This window comes from Palaemon carinicauda, chromosome 1 (assembly GCF_036898095.1).
Source record: "Palaemon carinicauda isolate YSFRI2023 chromosome 1, ASM3689809v2, whole genome shotgun sequence".
Taxonomy (NCBI): domain Eukaryota; kingdom Metazoa; phylum Arthropoda; class Malacostraca; order Decapoda; family Palaemonidae; genus Palaemon; species Palaemon carinicauda.
In genome coordinates this window covers 289,936,384-289,958,556 of record NC_090725.1, presented here as the reverse complement: position 1 = coordinate 289,958,556, position 22,173 = coordinate 289,936,384, and the positions used below count along the sequence as shown (strand labels likewise).

At 39.3% G+C, this 22,173-nt stretch overlaps 1 protein-coding gene across 1 annotated transcript in view; it reads right to left on the bottom strand.

The window, feature by feature from the left end:
• Positions 1 to 20,173, bottom strand: part of LOC137639589 (E3 ubiquitin-protein ligase Su(dx)-like) — a 62,062-nt gene extending 41,889 nt beyond the window's left edge. The window contains exon 1 of the mRNA XM_068371852.1: positions 20,041 to 20,173. The gene's annotated coding sequence lies outside the window, so the exon portion shown is untranslated. The remainder of the gene's footprint in view (positions 1 to 20,040) is intronic.
• Positions 20,174 to 22,173: the final 2,000 nt, after the last annotated feature.

Here is a 22,173-nt window from a genome sequence, read left to right as displayed (position 1 = left end):
AGGTTCAGGGAAGAAGAAGAGGGAGACCAAGAAAGAGATGGAGGGACTGTGTGAGAGGAGACTTACAGGAGAAGGGGATTGATGAGGCAGAAGCGCAGGATAGAAAAAGATGGATACGGCTCATCCGCAACGGCGACCCCATATAAAAATGGGAACCAGCTGGGAAGAAGATGATGATGATCCACTAGGTTACTGTGACTATGTAAGCCTTTCCAAATATAAAACTAAAACTAAAGTCTGGCTTCTATGAAATAAAAGGATGGAGTAAGCTTTTAATGTACTACTTTAACTAGATAAAACTAACAAACTGTTTGGGTCGTTAACTGAGAATTCTAAACGCAACAAATTTTTGACAAACTAGTACAAAACCACTGTAACAAACTGTCTGGCAGTTAACTAGGCAATTTAAATATCAACAGACTGTACATATTACAAAAATAGTGTAACAAAAATATTGGTGCTGTTTACTTTTTCAATCGACACTTCTTACGAGTACCAAAAATCTGCACATCACAGAAAACAAATTGAAAGCAATAACTCTGAAGCAAGCAAAAAACTTCTAATGATAGCTTCTTTTTTTTTTAAATGGTTACTTATATTGTTAACTCAAGCAGTAATTAACCCTTTTACCCCCAGGCTCTTTGGAAATTTCCAACCCTTAACCCCTAGGGGGTTATTTTTTTCCCAGCACATTTTGCAGTACATATTTTTTTTGAAATTGCTCTAACACCCTTAATTTCTGTCATAGAGAGGTCAGGTTGGTCTCATTCTCTTGGAAAATGCCTGATTTTTTTCAAAAAATTATCAAAAATATGAAAAAAAAAAAAAAAAAAAAATTATAGCATTATTTTGCAAGGACGTACCGGTACGTCCATGGGGGTAAAGAGATGGGTTTTGTGAAACGTACCAGTACGTCCTTTGGGGGTAAAAGGGTTAACACTAATAACAATACATTTGCCCAACTTTATCTTACTTTATCATAACTAATAAGTCATTAAAGCCATTGAGCCAATGTGGTTTCTACTGTAGTAGACTCAGAATATGTTCTTATATCTGCCAAATATGCTCAAAATTGCATATTGTTCACATTACCAAAATGACAACCTCCACATATAAAAAAAAAAAGGGCAACACAACCTCATTTTTGTTCTTTAGCTAATCCTTTACCACAAAATACCATTTATTATTGTCAAATACTTTTAAATGTGCCTAAATAAATAGGACAGTACATGCTATTCTATGTCTGAACTACTATATAAAAAAAGAGCAGTAAACGCTATTCTAATTGTGAGCAACTACATAAAATACAGTAATAAACAGTATTTTTAATGTTAACAAATAGGCTACATAAAATAATCTCCAGAATTCAATGAATTTGTTATCTGTGGAAAAACAACTGCATAAGTACCATATTTTAACCGTTTTACCCACAAAGGACGTACTGGTACGTTTCACAAAAGCCATCCCTTTACCCCCATGGACGTACTGGTACGTCCTTGCAAAAAAGTGCTATAAAAATATTTTTTTTTCATATTTTTTATATTTTTTTGAAAAAATTCAGGCATTTTCCAAGAGAATGAGACCAACCTGACATCTCTATGACAAAAATTAAGGCTGTTAGAGCAATTTAAAAAAATATACTGCAAAATGTGCTGGGAAAAAAATAACCCCCTGAGGGTTAAGGGTTGGAAATTTCCAAAGAGCCTGGGGGTAAAAGGGTTAAAAAGAAATTACTGTAACCTGTAAACCAGCAATACTGTACAGTATATGGAAATAACGTACAGTGTAAGCTACAAAGCTTAACTCCCAATTGACAGAGACCAATAGATTATAGGAATGCTCTCATCTGTAATTATGGGTTTAAAACCTAGACATCCTGGGTCTTCTTCTTATTACGCAGTATAGTACTTTATCTCACAATAATTTATAATAAATTATCATCTCTGAAGACTATTTTGGTCAAACAAATTTAACCGATAGATTGCAATCTCGAAACAGTATAAGAACTAGATGCCAAAAACCACATACTGTACAATACTTGACGTAAAAAACACTTGACGTAAAAAACTACACAAAACTTTTGTAAGAGGTAAAAGAGACACTAACCTGATAAAATCAAATGAAGCAACAGACAGAAAACTATAGATTTAGTATCAGAGTAGGTAGGGCAGTCGGGTGAGGCTAAACGAGCACAAAAAAATAACCAAAGCATGTACAGTATAAAAAAAATAATATTGCTCTTTCATTTCTGGAACTTATTTCACCCAGCACTTTATGTCAGTATGCATTTTTGTGTTTCATTTCTTGATTTACACTGTAGAGTAGGTTAGGCAAGGAATCTTTACTCCCCAAACCTACTCCTACCCCAACAGGACACGGAATACTTGATTAGCTTAGGATAAGATGCATCCCAGTATTTGTTGATTTGCCAATAATACTACTTTTATGGGTTTATTTCTCGCCCTCCATCAGACACTAAAGGTCTGTTCAGGCGGGCCTTGGTGTGTGAAAAATAATTTCTTTCCCATTAATATTTTGCTCTGTATCAATATCAGTTATTTCGCTAGCATTTGCATTCAGGCTTAATAGTTTTCAGGTCACTATTATAACACTTTCTAAAAAGATAAGTCTTCAGGTGGTGAAGATACAAAAAAAATAGCAATTGCAATTGTGCTTTCATGAGAAAAATATAGGGACTTTACCATATATATAGAGATCGTATCTAACAGACCCATGCGAGGTCATTACAACATGAAATATATTAATCTACATTATTTGACAGTACGAAGTAGGTAGCATTCATCTGGTTATTTTAGTTATCAGTATATTTGTAACGACTGCCAATAAGGAAATCTGGTTAGTTCTTGTGTAAGTCACTGTATAATAGCATTCTTTGGTGTAGAGTTCGGACTAATATTCTTCAATTAGCACGGCCCAGCTTACAAAATCAGGATACCAATGAAAAATGTAACTATAGTTCATTTCTTTTAGCGATGCATATTTGCACCGACTCGCGGCGGTGCCCTTTTAGCTCGGAAAAGTTTCCAGATCGCTGATTGGTTAGAATTATCTTGTCCAACCAATCAGCGATCCGGAAACTTTTCCGATCTAAAAGGGCACCGCCGCTAGTTGGTGCAAATATGCTTCGCTAAAAGAAATGGACTATAGTAAATTAGCTACAGCTATTAAAATTCTTGAATTTCACAGACACAGACAGACTACAGCTGGAATCACACCAGGTTTTTTTTTTTTAGCAAGCAGCAAGCTGTTGCTGCCAAAAATGGAAAACATGAGAGCTCGTTGCTCAAGATATTAGCTTCCCGATTGGACAGGAAGCCAGGCTGCCGTTTCGTGGAATTTCGTCTGCTACTGTAGAAATATTGTGACATCTGGCAACTGACTGTAGAATTTTTTTCTACATCCACAGTCTTTCACTTGAAGCATGAATCAGTGCATGAATAGGAAGAAAAATATGAAAAAAATCATGGTAAAATATGTTGATTTATGTAAATTCATCAAAATAATGCTAAATACTTGAAATCAGTGTAACTTTAGGTTTTAATATGACGTGGATAATTCCACGTCATGTAGAATAAAGATCTATATTTGAAATAAAGCTTATTTCACCAATCATGATGGGTTAGAAAACGGAGGGAAATTTGACGTCACCAGCAGCTACGAATTTATGGCAGCTCTGTGTGATGGCAACACTCAGTATTCCACAGTGTTGTGTAGAAAAACGACAGCGCTGCAGGAAGCAGCAAGCACAAACCGCGAGCATGACTTCGGATATAAACAAACAAGATGGATGCCGCAGATAGTACGTGCTCTTGCTTGACAATCTTGGGTCCAACAAGCCTCAAAAGAAAATAAAAACCTGCTTTGTTCATCCTGTGGCAGTTATCGAATCCTGCAATTCACAAGATATTCCGATAATGCATATTACTGCAACAGTTAGAAAATTTCTGGGTGCCATGATGATATCAGCTGATCGTTTTTTTTTTTTTACACTTTTCCTATCTGCTCCTCGAACTGAGATCGTAGTGTGACACTATAACAATTTTGCTTGCTCGCATCAGCTGGAGGTTGGCGAAAACCACGACCAAGAAATGACTATAGTCCATTTCTTTTAGCGATGCATATTTGCACCGACTCGCAGCGGTGCCCTTTTTGCTCGGAAAAGTTTCCTGATCGCTGATTGGTTGGAATTATCTCGTCCAACCAATCAGCGATCGGGAAACTTTTCCGAGCTAAAAGGGCACCGCTGCGAGTCGGTGCAAATATGCATCGCTAAAAGAAATGGACTATAGTGTGATTCCAGCATAATACTCTGGCTAACATAACCATATGTTTGCTTATGCTACGGTATCTTGCCAAATCAAAAGGCAAACCTAGTCCATAAATAAATGAGCCTCACCAGCTATGATAACTTTGCAAGTGTAAGGTTGTCTATGCATAAATATACAACTGTGTATATATCAATTTCCCATTCAAAACATAATCCATACATTTGTTTATCTGATTTGTCTGTTTTTGACCTTAATTTTGGTGCAAACAAATTAGTTTTAGGTGATTTGTCTGTTTTTTTACCTTACTTTTGGTGCAAACAAATTAGTTTTAGGGTTAGTCTATAAGCCTAATATACAGTGAACCCTCGTTTATCACGGTAGATAGGTTCCAGACGCGGCCGCGATAGGTGAAAATCCGCGAAGTAGTGACATCATATTTACCTATTTATTTAACATGTATATTCGGACTTTTAAAACCTTCCCTTGTACGTAGTACTGTTAACAAACCACCCTTTAATGTACAGAACACTTAATGCATGTACTACAGCACCCTAAACTAAAACAGGCATAAATATTAAAGGCGATTTTATATCATGCGTTTCCTAAACACCTAAAAATCACGATAAAAAATGGCAACCAATGTTTTGTTTACGTTCATCTCTGATCATAATGAAGAAACAAACTCATTTAGTGTACACATATATGTATAGGTTAGTTTTTGCATCGATTATATTGATTATACAGTACTGTATGTTGATTTTTTTATTACCAATGTTTTAGTTTACGTATTTTTCTTAGGACTTCCAAATGAAATGTTTTTCTTTATGACGCCGCCTGAAACGAAGGCGTCATAAAGTACTGTACGCTCAGTAAACAACCACGCTCAGAACAAACAAGGCATTTAACGCGCATGATGATAGTGATAAATAATGATACAGTACAGTATTTACAGTAAAAGCATTTACAAAATATGTTACCTTACAAATATAATTTACCCTATCTACTGTATATAAAATCATACAGTACTGTACAGCACATACAGTATTGTACGTAGCAAAGCAGGAAAACAATTTACGAGAGAGAGAGAGAGAGAGAGAGAGAGAGAGAGAGAGAGAGAGAGAGATTGTTTTACGTACGTACAGTAAATGTAAATTTTAAACATAAAAAATCAATTTACGAGAGAGAGAGAGAGAGAGAGAGAGAGAGAGAGAGAGAGAGAGAGAGAGAGAGAGAGAGAGAGAGAGAGAGAGAGAGAGAGATTGTTTTACGTACGTACAGTAAATGTAAATTTTAAACATAAAAAATCAATTTACGAGAGAGAGAGAGAGAGAGAGAGAGAGAGAGAGAGAGAGAGAGAGAGAGAGAGAGATTGAGATTATTTTACGTACGTAAATGTAAATTTTAAACAAAAAAAATATGATAGGTTACAACATGTAGACTTTTAAAACCTTCCCTTTAACTTAATGCATACAGTACGTACAGTACTAAACTATAAAACAGGCACAAATACAGTTTTAATGTAAGAATAATAAAGTAAAAAATAAAGATTGTTACTGTACTCACCACGAAAGGAGTTGAAGAAAAACTTGAATGATGATGGCGATGAATTTGCTGCACAGTAGAAATGATGATGATGAAGCTGATGATGTGTTCTACTGTGCAGCCAGGTAGTATTTTACGTCTCTTCAGACGGAGGTGTCTTTTCCTGGGACACATCTTCAACTTCTTCCTGGGAAACTTCTTCAATTTCTTCCGAAGGCGTACTAGCAGGAGGAACTGGCTCTTTTTTGCGAGGCTGGAAGAACATTGTGATCGGAAGTTGTTGCCGCTGCTTCTTTTTTCGATCCAAGAGCATTTTGTAGGGAGTCATGTCTTCATCGATCTTGTTGCAGAATTGCATCGAGCGAACCATATCCTCGTCCCACTCTTACAACATTTCTTTCAACTCCTTCGCATGGTTGCAGGCCTTGGCAAGCCGTTCTAATGTTAAGCCCGTTTCTTCGACATTTTCTTGGGTCTCTTCCTGGGTTTCACTCTCTTCTTCGCTTGCCGATTTCGTCAGGTCTTCGAGGTCTGCGTCAGTTAGGGGCTGGGAATGGCAGTCCAACAACTCGTCGACGTCTTCAGTCGTCATGTCGCCAAACCCGTCACCTCCAATTATGGCAGCCAACTGCACAGATTTGCGTATTGCAGAGTGTTGGATTTCCGACGGAGTAAATCCCTTGTCGTCGTAAACAATCTCGGGCCACAACTTCTTCCAGCTCGCATTCACGGTTGCAGGTTTCATCTCTTGAAGTGTCTTCTGATTATTCTGCAGGCACGTGGCTATGGTGTACTGCCGCCAGTACGCCTTCGTTAAAATCTTCATCCTCATCATCTTGGGCAGCATCCACACACGCAACGAGGTCTGCCAAGGTGTTCTTCGTGTAGAGGGCCTTGAACGCCCTGATAACCCCCTGGTCCATCGGTTGAATTAATGACGTGGTGTTGGGTGGCAGGAACTCAACCTGAATGCCCTCATGCGACAGGTCAGTTGCGTGTCCACCAGCGTTATCCATAAGGAGAAGGATCTTGAATGGCAAGCCCTTCTCTACGAGATATTTGCTGACTTGCGGGATAAAACACTGATGGAACCAGTTGGAGGTCAGCATCTTCGTAATCCATGCTTTTTGATTATGCATCCAGTACACGGGAAGGAGATTCTTATTTTTATTTTTCAAAGCGCGAGGATTTTTCGACTTATAAATAAGCCCCGGCTTTAGCAAAAATCCAGCAGCATTGCCACACATCACGAGGGTAACGCGATCCTTGAATGCTTTAAAGCCAGAGGCTTTGGCTTCCTCTTTGAACAGGAAAGTTCGCGACGGCATTCTCTTCCAAAACAAGCCGGTCTCATCCATATTAAAGACTTGTTCCGGCTTGTATCCACCTTCGGCGATAATATTCTTGAACGTCTGGTTCACGTAAGTTTCAGCAGCGGCAGTGTCAGCGGAAGCAGCCTCCCCATGCAGGGAAACGCTTTTCAGGGCGAAGCGTTTCTGAAACTTCGCAAACCATCCTTTGCTGGCGGAAAAACGTTTCTGAGGCTGGGAATCAGTGGATGTCCCTGGTTGAGGATCATCTGCATCATCATCATCTTCAGCATGGTTGCCGTCGTCGTCTTTAGGTTCCTTTGCAGCAAAATTCTCATATAAGCTCAAAGCCTTTGTTTGGATGGTGTTCGTATCCAACGCTATGTTCTTCTTCCGGCAGTCGGCAATCCACACAGCTAAAGCACCTTCCATGCGTACGATCGTTTTATTACGCGTTGTAACGACTCGCTTCGCTGATCTGCTAAAGGTGATTGCAGCCGTCTTTCTAATGTTCGCCTCGTCCTTCTTGATATAGCGAACAGTAGATTCGTTGATGCCAAAATGGCGCCCAGCGGCCGCGTAACTTCTACCATCTTTTAACATACTGTATCGAGAAGCGTAACCTTCTCAGCTATCGTCATCATCCATCGGTGGCGTTTAGGCTCACTACCAGCCTTAAGAGAAGCAGAACGCTTGGGAGCCATTACAGTAGGATTTGACAAAAAGTTCAACTTAAAAAAGTCGCACAGCACAGATTCACAAACTTAAGAACGTCTACTCAGCGATACGCGGGAACAGAGAGTGGACGATCCGTGCCCGCGAGAACATAGATGCTGCGGGTTGGAGATGATGGCAAAACACCAATCACAGGCTAGATAACAAAACTTGAGTTCTGATTCGTCATCTATCAGCGCTTGAACCAATCACAACCCGTCTTACAGTATATGATATGTAGGTTACCAACTCATAGAAGATGCCCCTCGCATACCGAACGTACGTAGATTAATAATAATAATAATAAATAATGACAATACAGTACAGTACTGTAATAATAATAATAATAATAATGATAATAATAATAATAATGATAATAATAATAACAATCATAATTTTATTAACAACAACAACAATAATAATAACAATATTTAATAGCTTTACGTATGCTACAGTGTTTTATTCTTTTGTAGGATGTGTGTGTGTGTGTCTCTCTCTCTCTCTCTCTCTCGTACGCTTATTCGAAATGTGATTTTTGCAACAAAGAATATTATTGGATGCAGTACTGTACTACGTACGTATACATACAAAAGATTCATGGAAAAGAAGCACATCCATTACATTTGTAGTACTGTACGTACAGTAGTAGTCAACAGCAGCCTTACTGTACACCATTCTAATATGGTATGACTGCATCTGATTTGCGTTTCATGTTCGATTTAATTTTACTACGTACTGTATACAGTACTGTATTATCGTATGATCACATTCTCTTTTCGTGTTTTATTTCTTTCTGTGCTGAATTATATATCATATGTAATGCAATGAACAATCAGTAAGAGCAGATATTACTAATTACAGTATTAATGGAATTACAGGTAACAAAATATCGTATTTGGTTGTCTTCAGATTTCGCGGTATTTTCGAATTTTCCGGAAAATCCACGATATGTATATACTGTATATATGGGTTATGGAAAAAACCCGCGAAGTGGTGAATCCGCGATTGTCGAACCGCGAAGTAGCGAGGGTTCACTGTATACATCTTGAGTCTACAAGAATATTTGGATTTCAATATTACTTTATGTTTACAGCAATCAATGATACTAAAATAAAAGAATTAAAAGGATGGACCATCCTAGGTTGGGTTAAGCAGCTTAGTTACTACTATTGTTGGTGGAAGAGTAAAGTTTTACGTTTTTGGGGGCATTTCTAGTTCCCTAGTAAATACAATTAGTGTTAAAATATTTCATATTAACAATATCAATTTTACATTACTTTTTGAACAGAAATATGAAAATGTTATTTTCATTAGTAAAATAAATTTTTGAATATACTTACCCGATAATCATGTAGCTGTCAACTCCGTTGCCCGACAGAATTCTATGGAGTGATACGCCAGCTATCACAATACTAGAAGGGGGTGTACTTACCAGCGCCACCTGTGGCCAGGTACTCAAGTACTTCTTGTTGACACCTCCTCAATTATTCCTCGGTCCCACTGGTTCTCTATGGGGAGGAAGGGAGGGTCAATTAAATCATGATTATCGGGTAAGTATATTCAAAAATTTATTTTACTAATGAAAATAACATTTTTCAATATTAAACTTACCCGATAATCATGTAGCTGATTCACACCCAGGGGGGTGGGTGAAAACCAGTGTACAAGATTAAAGGATAGCTAAGTATCCCATATTTCATATAACAGTTATCTCAAATAACAATGAAATAATAAGTACCTGGTAAGGAAGTCGAATTGAACCGTTACTCTGTCTCTTTTTTAAGTTCGTCTTCCTTACTGAGCGCAGCGTTCCTCTTGGAGGCTGAATCAACCCAAAGGTGCTAAAGTATACAGGGCTGCAACCCATACTAAAGGACCTCATCACAACCTTTAACCTCGGCGCTTCTCAAGAAAGAATTGACCACCCGCCAAATCAACAAGGATGTGGAAGGCTTCTTAGCCGACCGAACAACCCATAAAAAGTATTCAAGAGAAAGGTTAAAAAGTTATGGAATTATGGGAATGTAGTGGCTGAGCCCTCGCCTACTACTGCATTCGTTGCTACGAATGGACCCAGGGTGTAGCAGTACTCGTAAAGAGACTGGACATCTTTGAGATAGAATGATGCGAACACTGACTTGCTTCTCCAATAGGTTGCATCCATAACACTCTGCAGAGAACGGTTTTGTTTGAAGGCCACTGAAGTAGCCACAGCTCTCACTTCATGTGTCCTTACCTTCAGCAAAGCAAGGTCTTCTTCCTTCAGATGAGAATTTGCTTCTCTAATCAGAAGCCTGATGTAGTAAGAAACTGAGTTCTTAGACATTGGTAGAGAAGGCTTCTTGATAGCACACCATAAGGCTTCTGATTGTCCTCGTAATGGTTTTGACCTTCTTAGATAGTACTTAAGAGCTCTAACAGGGCAAAGTACTCTCTCTAGTTCGTTCCCCACCATGTTGGACAGGCTTGGGATCTCGAACGACTTAGGGTAAGGACGGGAAGGAAGCTCGTTTTAGCCAAAAAAAAACCGAGCCGCAAGGAACATGTAGCCGTTTCAGATGTGAAACCTATGTTCCTGCTGAAGGCGTGGATCTCACTTACTCTTTTACCTGTTGCTAAGCACACGAGGAAAAGAGTTTCTAATGTGAGGTCCTTAAAAGAGGCTGATTGGAACGGTTCAAATCCTGATGACATTAGGAACCTTAGGACCACGTCTAGATTCCAGCCTGGAGTGGACAACCGACGTTCCTTTGAGGTCTCAACAGACCTAAGGAGGTCCTGTAGATCTTTGTTGGAGGAAAGATCCAAGCCTCTGTGGCGGAAAACCGCTGCCAACATACTTCTGTAACCCTTGATCGTAGGAGCTGATAGGGATTTTACGTTCCTTAGATGTAACAGGAAGTCAGCAATCTGGGTTACAGTGGTACTGGTTGAGGAAAACTGCATTGGCCTTGCACCAGCTTCGGAAGACTTCCCATTAAGACTGATAGACTCTGAGAGTGGATGTCGTCCTTGCTCTGGCAATCGTTCTGGCTGCCTCCTTCGAAAAGCCTCTAGTTCTTGAGAGACTTTCGATAGTCTGAAGGCAGTCAGACGAAGAGCGTGGAGGTTTGGGTGTACCTTCTTTACGTGAGGTTGACGCAGAAGGTCCACTCTAGGAGGAAGAGTCCTGGGAACGTCGACCAGTCATTGCAGTACCTCGGTGAACCCTTCTCTCGCGGGTCAGAGGGGAGCAACCAACGTCAACCGTGTCCCTTTGTGAGAGGCGAACTTCTGAAGTACCCTGTTGACAATCTTGAACGGCGGGAATGCATACAGGTTGAGATGGGACCAATCCAGCAGAAAGGCATCCACGCGAACTGCTGCTGGGTCTGGAATCGGAGAACAATACAAGAGGAGCTTCTTGGTCATCGAGGTAGCGAATAGAACTATGGTTGGCTGACCCCACAGGGCCCAAAGTCTGCTGCAAACATTCTTGTGAAGGGTCCACTCTGTGGGGAAGGCCTGACCCTTACGGCTGAGGCGATCTGCCATGACATTCATATCGCCCTGAATGAGCCTCGTTACCAGCGTGAGCTTTCGATCTTTGACCAAATGAGGAGGTCCCTTGCGAACTTGAACAACTTCCTCGAATGAGTCCCTCTCTGCTTGGAGATGTAAGCCAAGGCTGTGGTGTAGTCGGAGTTCACCTCCACCACCTTGTTAAGCTGGAGGGACTTGAAGTTTATCAAGGCCAGATGAACTGCCAACAACTCCTTGCAATAGATGTGAAGTGTCCTTTGCTCCTGATTCCATGTTCCCGAGCATTCCTGTCCGTCCAGTGTCGCACCCCAGCCCGTGTCCGATGCGTCCGAGAAGAGACGGTGGTCGGGGGTCTGAACAGCCAAAGGTAGACCTTCCTTGAGAAGAATGCTGTTCTTCCACCACGTTAGAGTAGACCTCATCTCTTCGGAAACAGGAACTGAGCCCGTCTCTAGCGTCAAGTCCTTTATCCAGTGAGCAGCTAGATGATACTGAAGGGGGTGGAGGTGAAGTCTCCCTAACTCGATGAACAGGGCCAGCGATGAAAGTGTCCCTGTTAGACTCATCCCCTGCCTGACTAAGCATCGGTTCCTTCTCAGCATGCTCTGGATGCATTCTAGGGCTTGGAAGATCCTTGGGGCCGACGGACAAGTCCGAAAAGCTCGACTCTGAAGATCCATACCCAAGGAAACAATGGTCTGGGATGGAACGAGCTGAGACTCCTCAAAATTGACCAGGAGGCCCAGTTCCTTGGTCAGATCCATAGTCCATTTGAAAATCTCCAGACAGCGACGACTTGTGGGAGCTCTTAAAAGCCAGTCGTCTGACGGAGCCGGACACAAGATCATGATACTGCTGCACAGTCTGTAAACTGTCAATCATGGGCAAGCGAGGAAGTACAGTGACAACCCGAATCTGTCTAGACTATCTGGGTCGTACAGACAACTCCTTAACGGGTTGCTGAGGTTGCCGCACTGCGTCACAACAAGTCCCTTCTGTTGGTTGTTGAACGTCTTCCCCGTGACACATTGACTCCGTAAACAAAAAATCCTCTAACAAGGACTAAGCTTGGACTGCATGTCATGCAACACAGCTCAAGGTCTATGGGAGCAGGTGTGGTAACAGACGGGATTAGCGGCTGAAGTGGAACCATTACCTTCCCTGTAAGCATGTAATGCTTAAATAAAAGTCCATAAGAGGTTATGCAGCTAAAGGCTCCCTCCAAATGACAGAGTCCTCAAGGGAATAACAGAAGGAGGGAGAAAAGAACTTTCTCATCTACAGGGACCTTATCCTAGAAAAGCTAAGTTCTCTGAGTGAGGGTTCACTGGTGCAAAAGCAGCAGACTAGAAGGCAACGTTATGAAACTGCTTGACAGTCTAGTGAGTTGGCAACAACCCAAGATATGTTGAGAAGCATGCGGTAAGGTATGCAGAGCATGATGAATGCAGAGTATGCTGTATGCAGAGCATGCTGTATGTAGAGCATGTTGTATGCAGAGCATGCTGAATGCAGAGCATGCTGTATGCAGAGCATGTTGTATGCAGAGCATGCTGAATGCAGAGCATGCTGAATGCTGAGCATGTAGTAAGCAGAGCCTGCTGTAAGGAAAGCAGAGCGTGTGCATGGCGTTTAACATTCTTAGAAATTCCATGACCAGTGCTAGAGTGCTTTATGCATGCTTGCATGGGGTTTAAAAATCAACATAATGTTTACCTTACATTCATAACTCATGATTCATATTTTTGCCATGGTTTGAAAATGGAGGTAAGGTATGCTGAACAGCAGAGTCAGAACGAGCTGGAACAACAACAGTGGAAGGTGCAGAAAGTTCCTGTTCCTGTGGAATGAGTGGAGCGTGAAGAGACCGAGGTTGCGCAGAACAAGGTAAAGTTCCCGCAAGCAGAGGTGTCTGAGGTGCAGGAACAGGGTGCACGGGTTGAGCTCGGTGCAGCAGCTGAGGAGACTGACTCACAGGTGGAAGAGGTTGTACCTCCACCGAGAGTTGCACCACCGGTGGAGCAGCCAGGGGAGGAGGAGGAAGAGTGGAGTAATCCTCCTGATCCCAAACCGAAGGTTGCCTTAAAGAAGGCTGAGGCTGAACAACACTGGGAACAGCGAACACAGAAAGAGGTTCAACATCGTACGCCTGGCAGAAGGTGCTGCGACTGGGTGCAGCGAGTGCAGGCGGGTTGAGCACAGGCTGAACGGGTGCAGGTGGAGGTGCAACACTCTCAGCCCGACATTCACGCAACAGGTCCGAAAGCTGTGCTTGCATGGACTGTAGTAGAGTCCACAACATCGTACGCCTCCACAACATCGTACGCCTGGCAGATGGTGCTGCGACTGGGTGCAGCGAGTGTAGGCGGGTGCAGCACAGGCTGAACGGGTGCAGCCGGTTGGTGCACCACCGGTGCAGGCGGGTGCAGCACAGACTGAACGGGTGCAGCCGGTTGGTGCACCACCGGTGCAGGCGGGTGCAGCACAGGCTGAACGGGTGCAGGCGGTTGGTGCACCACCGGTGCAGGAGGAGGAGGAGGTGCAACACTCTCGGCACGACACTCACGCATCAGGTCCGAAAGCTGTGCTGCATGGACTGTAGTAGAGTCCACAACATCGTACGCCTGGCAGGTGGTACTGCGATCAGGCGGAGCGAGCATAGGCGGGGGGGAGTGTAGGCGCACTCTCAGCCCGACAAAATGATGACTGAGGAGAGTCAGAGCTAACCCAATGACTGCATCCGGGTTGTTGAACTTTACTTCGTACGTCTGGCATAGGTCTGGACTTTACGTTTAAGAGGTCTAGAGACCTGAGACCAGCGTTACTCTGCCTTTATTTTCTCCTCTAAATCTCTTCTGCAGACGAGCAAAATAAGGGCTCAATCGTCTGCGGGTGGGAGTGACGGTCTCGGTAAGACACGCCCACAACCACCGAGGATACTTCTGTGCGCCGATCAAGGCCTGCCGAACCCTTTTGTCCTTCGACATTGCTTCTCCCCTGGGCTTGGGAGCTTGCAAGAGGTCCCGGACTGGGAGGACGACTGGCGCGCACAAAAGTACCCTCACGCATAACACTGACATCAATCACTTATCACTTTGATTTCTGTTTGCACTTATTTCACTGAACTCGAAACTTTAAGTGGTTTGTACCTGAAACACGCAATTCTATCCTTCTCAAAAGTTAATAATTGCGAAAACAGAATTACAATGTAACAGAAAAATCTAATGAAAGAAAATTCAGTGGCTGGAAAGAGACTAAACACTAGATCACTCTAGAAACGTTTAGTTTCTTCCCCTAAAGAGACTAGGGATAAGAGCAAAACGATAACGACGTTACTCGTACGCCTGGCAGGCTTGAGGGAAACGTTTATCCTCTTTCTCCCTCCGTCTCTATCTCTCTCTCTCTCTCTCTTGACTTAGAACCTGAGAGAAGAGCCCAATCATATATATCGTTAAAACATATTATTGTTAAAGGAAAAAACTGAAATATTTCCCAAAAAGAAAAGTTCCTTATTAGGATCAAAACCATTAAGTTAAGAAAGAATGAACAAAACGCTAGACACGGTTACTCTTACTGCAATGTGAAACCGTGAACATTCTTTCTCTATCGTAACGATAGAGTGCAAGTTGAAACGTTCTGAACGTCAACAACTGCCGAGACAAACAAAACGTTAGTTCAACTTTGAAAAAGTACGAGACTATCAAAGAAATTCTTTCAAAGACCTTAAAATAGCATAATATGTTAACAGGTAAAACCGAAATGACGGACTCACGATAATTAACTTCGGTACCAAGAAAAGACCGCCTACTATTAGGAAGGTCGAATATAAACAAATATAAAAATTAATTTTAATAAGTTTATAATAAAAGGAAGTTAATCGAAGAGGCCTATAAGAGGCGGAGAGATATAAAATAAATCTATAACTTTTGTTAAGCAAAATTAAGAAAGAGAGTCTATACTCTCTTAGACACCAACACTTCCGTCTAAGGGAAGGGTCGGCCATTGAAAGGTGAACGAGAGTTCATACTCTCTTCGTCACCAAAATTAATCAAATTAATTCCAAAAGCTAACTAAGCTAAAATAGAAGTTTCCAGTAAAGCGACAGCCGAAATCAAAGAGAAATACTTCACCAAAGTCGTGAAAATACTCCAAGAACATAAGCGTATCCCAGAACGTCTTGCCGGAAGCACGACAGAGGAATAATTGAGGAGGTGTCAACAAGAAGTACTTGAGTACCTGGCCACAGGTGGCGCTGGTAAGTACACCCCCTTCTAGTATTGTGATAGCTGGCGTATCACTCCATAGAATTCTGTCGGGCAACGGAGTTGACAGCTACATGATTATCGGGTAAGTTTAATATTGAAAAATAAAAATTCTACTTTATAAACCTTACAATTAATATATATGAATTTATTACAGTAAAAAATTGAATCGCAGAATAAAATTATGTATTAGTAACAATTTGGGTTTGATTATAGTGTTATGTAGTAACAAGGAGTTTTTCTATGGTATAGATTAATGTTAAATCATTTCTGGTGTCGTCATAAGTCTTGAAACCAATTAATGATGTAAAATGAGATGATTATTGTTGATAATTTTCTGAAGAATTCTGCTCTCAAAGCACATCCAAAATTCTGAAGCACTAATTTTGGTCACAGTTTAATAAACCGAAGACATTTAAATTCAACAAAGCATAAAAAACTGTATCTGACATAAGTAATTTGCGATTCAAATAAACCTAAAGCTAAAGTCTGTTGTTATATAAAGAAAAGGAAGAGGCTACTTAGCCGGTCCCGGTAAAATAGACAAACCTGCTTTTAAGCTTATTTTGCCGGTAAATATTATAAATAATGACAGTAAATAAACCCCTAAAAGTAAGTAAGTAAGCGATATATTAGTTATTAACTTGTTAGATAATTTCATGCTTAGTACTTTTTTATACATTTGCCTACAACATTTCCAGGAACCTATACAACAATAAAATTTTCATATTTGTTTGAGACTGGCAAAATGAACTTGAAAGCATGTTTGTCTAATTTACCGGACCAGGGGATGTGTGTAGGATGGCGGCCACCTGCATGTATGATAGCGGCCGCCTTATTTTCAACTTTATCGGAAACTTGTATAGAATATTAACTGTTCAGAATGTTATAAATATCCAGGGTAAGTACTTACTATACCGATATACAAAGATTTTGAAAACCATCTAATTCGACGTGAAATTTATAAGTCGAACGAGCTCTGTACCTTGCCACGCAGTTTCTCGCTCCCATAGTTCCTAGAATTCCCTATAGATGACATTCTGATCGAATCAACAGCGCCATAGCGGCGGAATTCTGAATTATTAATCGGCCGCAGCAATTTGAAACGACCCAATGGGACCCCACTTGACCTGGGGATTAACTAGGATTAACTTTTTCACCCAATCATAACTCATTTTTTCTAAAAATTCAAATACGGAAACGGGAGCACCCATCGAGGGTCGGAAATGCTCATTCTTTACCCACGCGGCGCGATGGCAACTAACCAGTGTGTAGATACTTGTGAATCTTTTTTCAATTCAGTCAATCCTAGTATGTTGAGGATTATGAACTTTACAACAAGTGCTGAGTTTACAAAATATTTATATAAAATGGGACTTTTAGGCGACTTTTCCGGCATTTGTGCAAAATGTCATATCGGTGAAATGCGCTAAAAGTATGATGGAAAATCGGCGAATAGTGGAAAAGCTAAGTTTTTTTGGCGTTGTTCATATAGTTATTGCCGAAAGAAGATCGCCCCTAACCACGGTAGCTTTTTTTCACGATCAAAGCTACCGTACGAAGATGTGTTTGTTATATTAGCAAGTTTTATTTATGGTTTTTCTCAGAACCAGATTCTCCGTTGTAGAGGTTACGAATAAACCCGCAAGCTGAACAGGAAATAATGTAAGTACAACCCTCTCCGTTTCTGGTTTGTGTGATCGCGGCCACATGTATGCATGATGTCGGCCGATTAAGAATATGCTTGTGTGTATGAGTGATAGCGGCCACATGTATGCATGATGTCGGCCGATTAAGAATATGCTTGTGTGTATGAGTGATAGCGGCCACATGTATGTATGATGATTTCCGATTAAGAATAGGCAAGAATAGCCCCCCCCCCCCGTTTAGGTGTTTAAGAATAATTATACGGCTATGTACGGGGGGTCGCAGGGGGGCGTTAGCCCCCCCGTTAAGGAGAGACACGTGTTGTAGGTAAGGTTAGGTGGGCCCATTCAAGTTAGGCAGTGTTCTATTCTAGAGTTTTGGCAGAACATTCTGTTGTAGAACAACGGCCACGTCTTACGAAGGGTTAGAAAACGGGAAGAAATTCCCGTTTTCTATGTCCGCGGGAGGACCTGGCCGCTGATCTACAAAGGCTCCCCGGACCGGCAACATAAGCTTAAAAGTAGGTTTGTCTATTCTACCGGACCGGCAAAATAAGCTTCAAAGCATGTTTGTCTATTCTACCGGACCGGCAAAATAAGCTTCAAAGCATGTTTGTCTATTCTACCGGACCGGCAAAATAAGCTTAAAAGTAGGTTTGTCTATTTTACCGGGACCGGTTAAATAGCCTATTCATAAAGAAAAATTCTACAGCATTGAAAAGCAGTGGTAGTATTAACATTCTGAGTTTGCAGTGTCCCCCCCCCCATTTTCAATTATAACCACTACAAGCACGGTGTGACAGTCTGAACGATCCCCCGGTCTCAGAATCCTCCTTGACATTGTATAATGGTTCTTTTCCGCCATTAGCTCGCTTCGCTCGCATGAAAATAAAACATCAAGCTCGTATGTACTGGCAAGCGGTAATGTTAAGCTGCGCACGCTAACATTACAGGAAAATAAAACATCAAACTCGTATGCACTGGCAAACGGTAATGTTCGCGCATGCGCAGATTATCAAGGAGAATTCCGAGACCGGGGGATCGTTCAGACAGTCACAACGGCTAGGCAAGTTGCTCAAATCTCCCATAAAAAGCGCCGGATATCTTATAGCTTAAAGGTAATATGGCTTAGCACTTAGAATTCACTATCCAAGAAAATGGCAGGATAAATCACACAACAGGTGAATCTGAAACACGAAAAAAAAAAAAAAAAAAAAAAAAATTGCCTTTGAACAGTTTACCAAAACTCCATGACGAATTGACATTTTGGCATCCAAAGTTACCTTAGGCTTTTGAGATGAACTAATTGTGTAATACAGATAAAAATCACCACACATAAATCAGACACCACTGAAGCTAGCCTAGGTTAGCTTAGATTGCGAGGTTCCCTTCGTCGTTTTGTGCAAGGACTCAAAATTTAGTTAATACAGCAGGGTAAGTGAAAGACAGTTAAGAAATCAGACACCACTGTGCTGAAGCTAGCCTAGGTTAGCTTAGAATGGAGGTTCCCTTCGTAGTTTTGTGTAAGAGCTCAAAATTCAGTTAATACAGTAGGATAAGTTTAAGACAGTTAAGAAATCAGACACCACTGTGTTGAAGCTAGCCTAGGTTAGCTAAGATTGCGAGGTTCCCCTCGTAGTTTTGTGCAAGGGCTCAAAATTTAGTGAATACAGCAAGATTTGTGAAAGACAGTTAAGAAATCAGACACCACTGGGTTGAAGCTAGCCTAGGTTAGCTTAGATTGCGAGGTTCCCTTCGTAGTTTTGTGCAAGGGCTCAACATTTAGTTATTACAGCAGGATAAGTTTAAGACAGTTAAGAAAATGCACAGACAATGAAAATACCATATAATCTAACTGTAGTTTAGGAAACTTCAATGGAAAAAATAAGAAATCAGACACCACTGTGTTGAAGCTAGCCTAGGTTAGCTTATATTTCGAGGTTCCTCTCGTAGTTTTGTGCAAGGGCTCAAAATACAGTTAATACAGTATGATATGTGAAAGATAGTTAAGAAAATGAACGGACAATCAAAATACAATATAATCTAACTGTAGTTTAGGAAACTTCAATGGAAATTTGTGCAAGAGCTCAAAATTTAGTGATTACAGCAGGATATGTGAAAGACAGTTAAGAAATCAGACACCACTGAAGCTAGCCTAGGTTCCCTTCGTAGTTTTGTGCAAGGGCTCAAAATACAGTGAATACAGCAAGATTTGTGAAAGACAGTTAAGAAAATGCACGGACAATCAAAATACAATATAATATAACTGTAGTTTAGGAAACTTCAATGGAAAAATGTTAGGTTAGCTTAGATTGCGAGGTTCCCTTCGTAGTTTTGTACAAGGGCTCAAAATTTATTTAATACAGCAGGATAAGTTTAAGACAGTTAAGAAAATGCACAGACAATCTAAAATACAATATAATCTAACTGTAATTTAGGGAACTTCAATGGAAAACATAAACACCAAAATGACACGATCTGTAATTGACCCTAGATGCTCCTTAAAGGCAAAAAAGCACATATAAAATTAGCCTAATAATCTCCAGGCAATGCAAAACTGCATGAAAATACGCCATTACGTAAATGAAGCACAAAAATCCTCACAAAAGTCTACAAAGTCATTCTGAAAGATAAAAAAAAAAAAAGTTGTTATCAAGATACGTAATGGAGTAATAACACGTTGCTTTTAAAGGCATTTAAAAGCATTTAAAAGCATTTAAAAGCATCACATATCATTCCATTGGCTTCCTCTTACCAAAAATGTATATAGTCAATCCATTTCCTCGTCAATAGGGTGATCACACTCATTAGGAACTAGAAAAACTAGAAACTGTCAGAAAAAATCTCCCTCAACAGCTGAATGACAACACAGAAGTCACCATCATAAGATCGAAAATACTATAGACGATATAAGCGCAGGGTTACCAGATCATTTCCACTGGATTATCATACGTGAACCTTAAAATTATCGTTTTTTAAACCAAAATTATCGTACACACTTTCAATATGATTATTAAGGAGTAACATATATAGCTTATTTCAAGGTATTTTAGTATAATTGCTTAATCAAACCCACACACACATACATTGTATAGACCCAAGGTATGTATCGTACATCGTACCGGACCCAAAATAATCGCACATGTACGATAATTATCGTACGAATGGCAACCCTGAATAAGCGGCTGTGGAAAAACAAAAGAGCATCAACGGGTTTAACTGTTTACTTATACTTTATATTTTATCATTTTAACATAATTGTTAACATATTAATAAAAAGATAATTGAAAAACTCACTTGATATATTTTTTATTGAAATATATCACCTAAAAAAAACTGAATGTTTTGGCATTAAATCTCCTATAGTAACTGATAGCAACTGTTTACTTATACTTTATATTTTAACATTTTAACATTTTAACATATTAATCAAAAGATAATTGAAAAACTCACTTGATATATATTTTTTATTGAAATATATCAAGTTTAATTAGTAGGTTAGTATTTAAAGTCTTTAATGCCTAAAAAAAACTGAATGTAAATACTACTGTAAAAGATTGTTTAACTGTTTACTTATACTTTATACTTTATATTTTAACATATTAATAAAAAGATAATTGAAAAACTCACTTGATATATATTTCATTAAATTAGTAGGTTAGTAAATAAAGTCTTTATCGCCTAAAAAAGACTGAATGTAAATACTACTGTATAAGAATGGCATCGCCTTCTCACCCAAAACGAGTTTAACTGTTTACTTATACTTTATATTTTATCATTTTAACATAATTGTTAACATATTAATAAAAAGATAATTGAAAAACTCTTTTGATATATTTTTTATTGAAATATATCAAGTGATTAAAGTCTTTAATGCCTAAAAAAAACTGAATATAAATGCTACTGTAAAAGTATTTCGGACTGATAGCAATTATCTATTAGTAACTGTCTACTTATACTTAACTTTACATTTAACATTTTAACATAATTGAAAAACTCTCTTTATATATTTTTTTATTGAAATATATCAAGTAATTAAAGTCTTTAATGCCTAAAAAAAACTGAATGTAAATACTACTGTAAAAGAATGTTTAACTGTTTACTTATACTTTATATTTTATCATTTTAACATTATTGTTAACATATTAATCAAAAGATAATTGAAAAACTCACTTGATATATATTTTTTATTGAAATATATCACCTAAAAAAACTGAATGTTTTGGCATTAAATCTCCTATAGTAACTGATAGCAACTGTTTACTTATACTGTATACTTTAACATTTTAACATAATTGTTAACATATTAATCAAAAAACTCTTTTGATATATTTTTTATTGAAATATATCAAGTAATTAAAGTCTTTAATGCCTAAAAAAACTGAATGTTTTGGCATTAAATCTCCTAAAGTATTTCGGACTGATAGCAATTATCTAATAGTAACTGTCTACTTATACTTTTCATTTAACATTTTAACATAATTGAAAAACTCTCTTGATATATATATTTTATTGAATTAGTAGGTTAGTAAATAAAGACTTTAATGCCTAAAAAATCTGACCATAAACATTACTGTACAAAAGAGCATTGCCTTCTCACCCAAAACGAGTTTAACTGTTTACTTATACTTTATATTTTAACATTTTAACATAATTGTTAACATATTAATCAAAAAAACTCTTTTTATATATTTTTTATTGAATTAGTAGGTTAGTAATTAAAGTCTTTAATGCCTAAAAAAACTGAATGTTTTTGGCATTAAATCTCCTAAAGTATTTCGGACTGATAGCAACTGTCTACTTATACTTTATATTTTAACATTTTAACATATTAATAAAAAGATAATTGAAAAACTCACTTGATATATATTTTTTATTGAAATATATC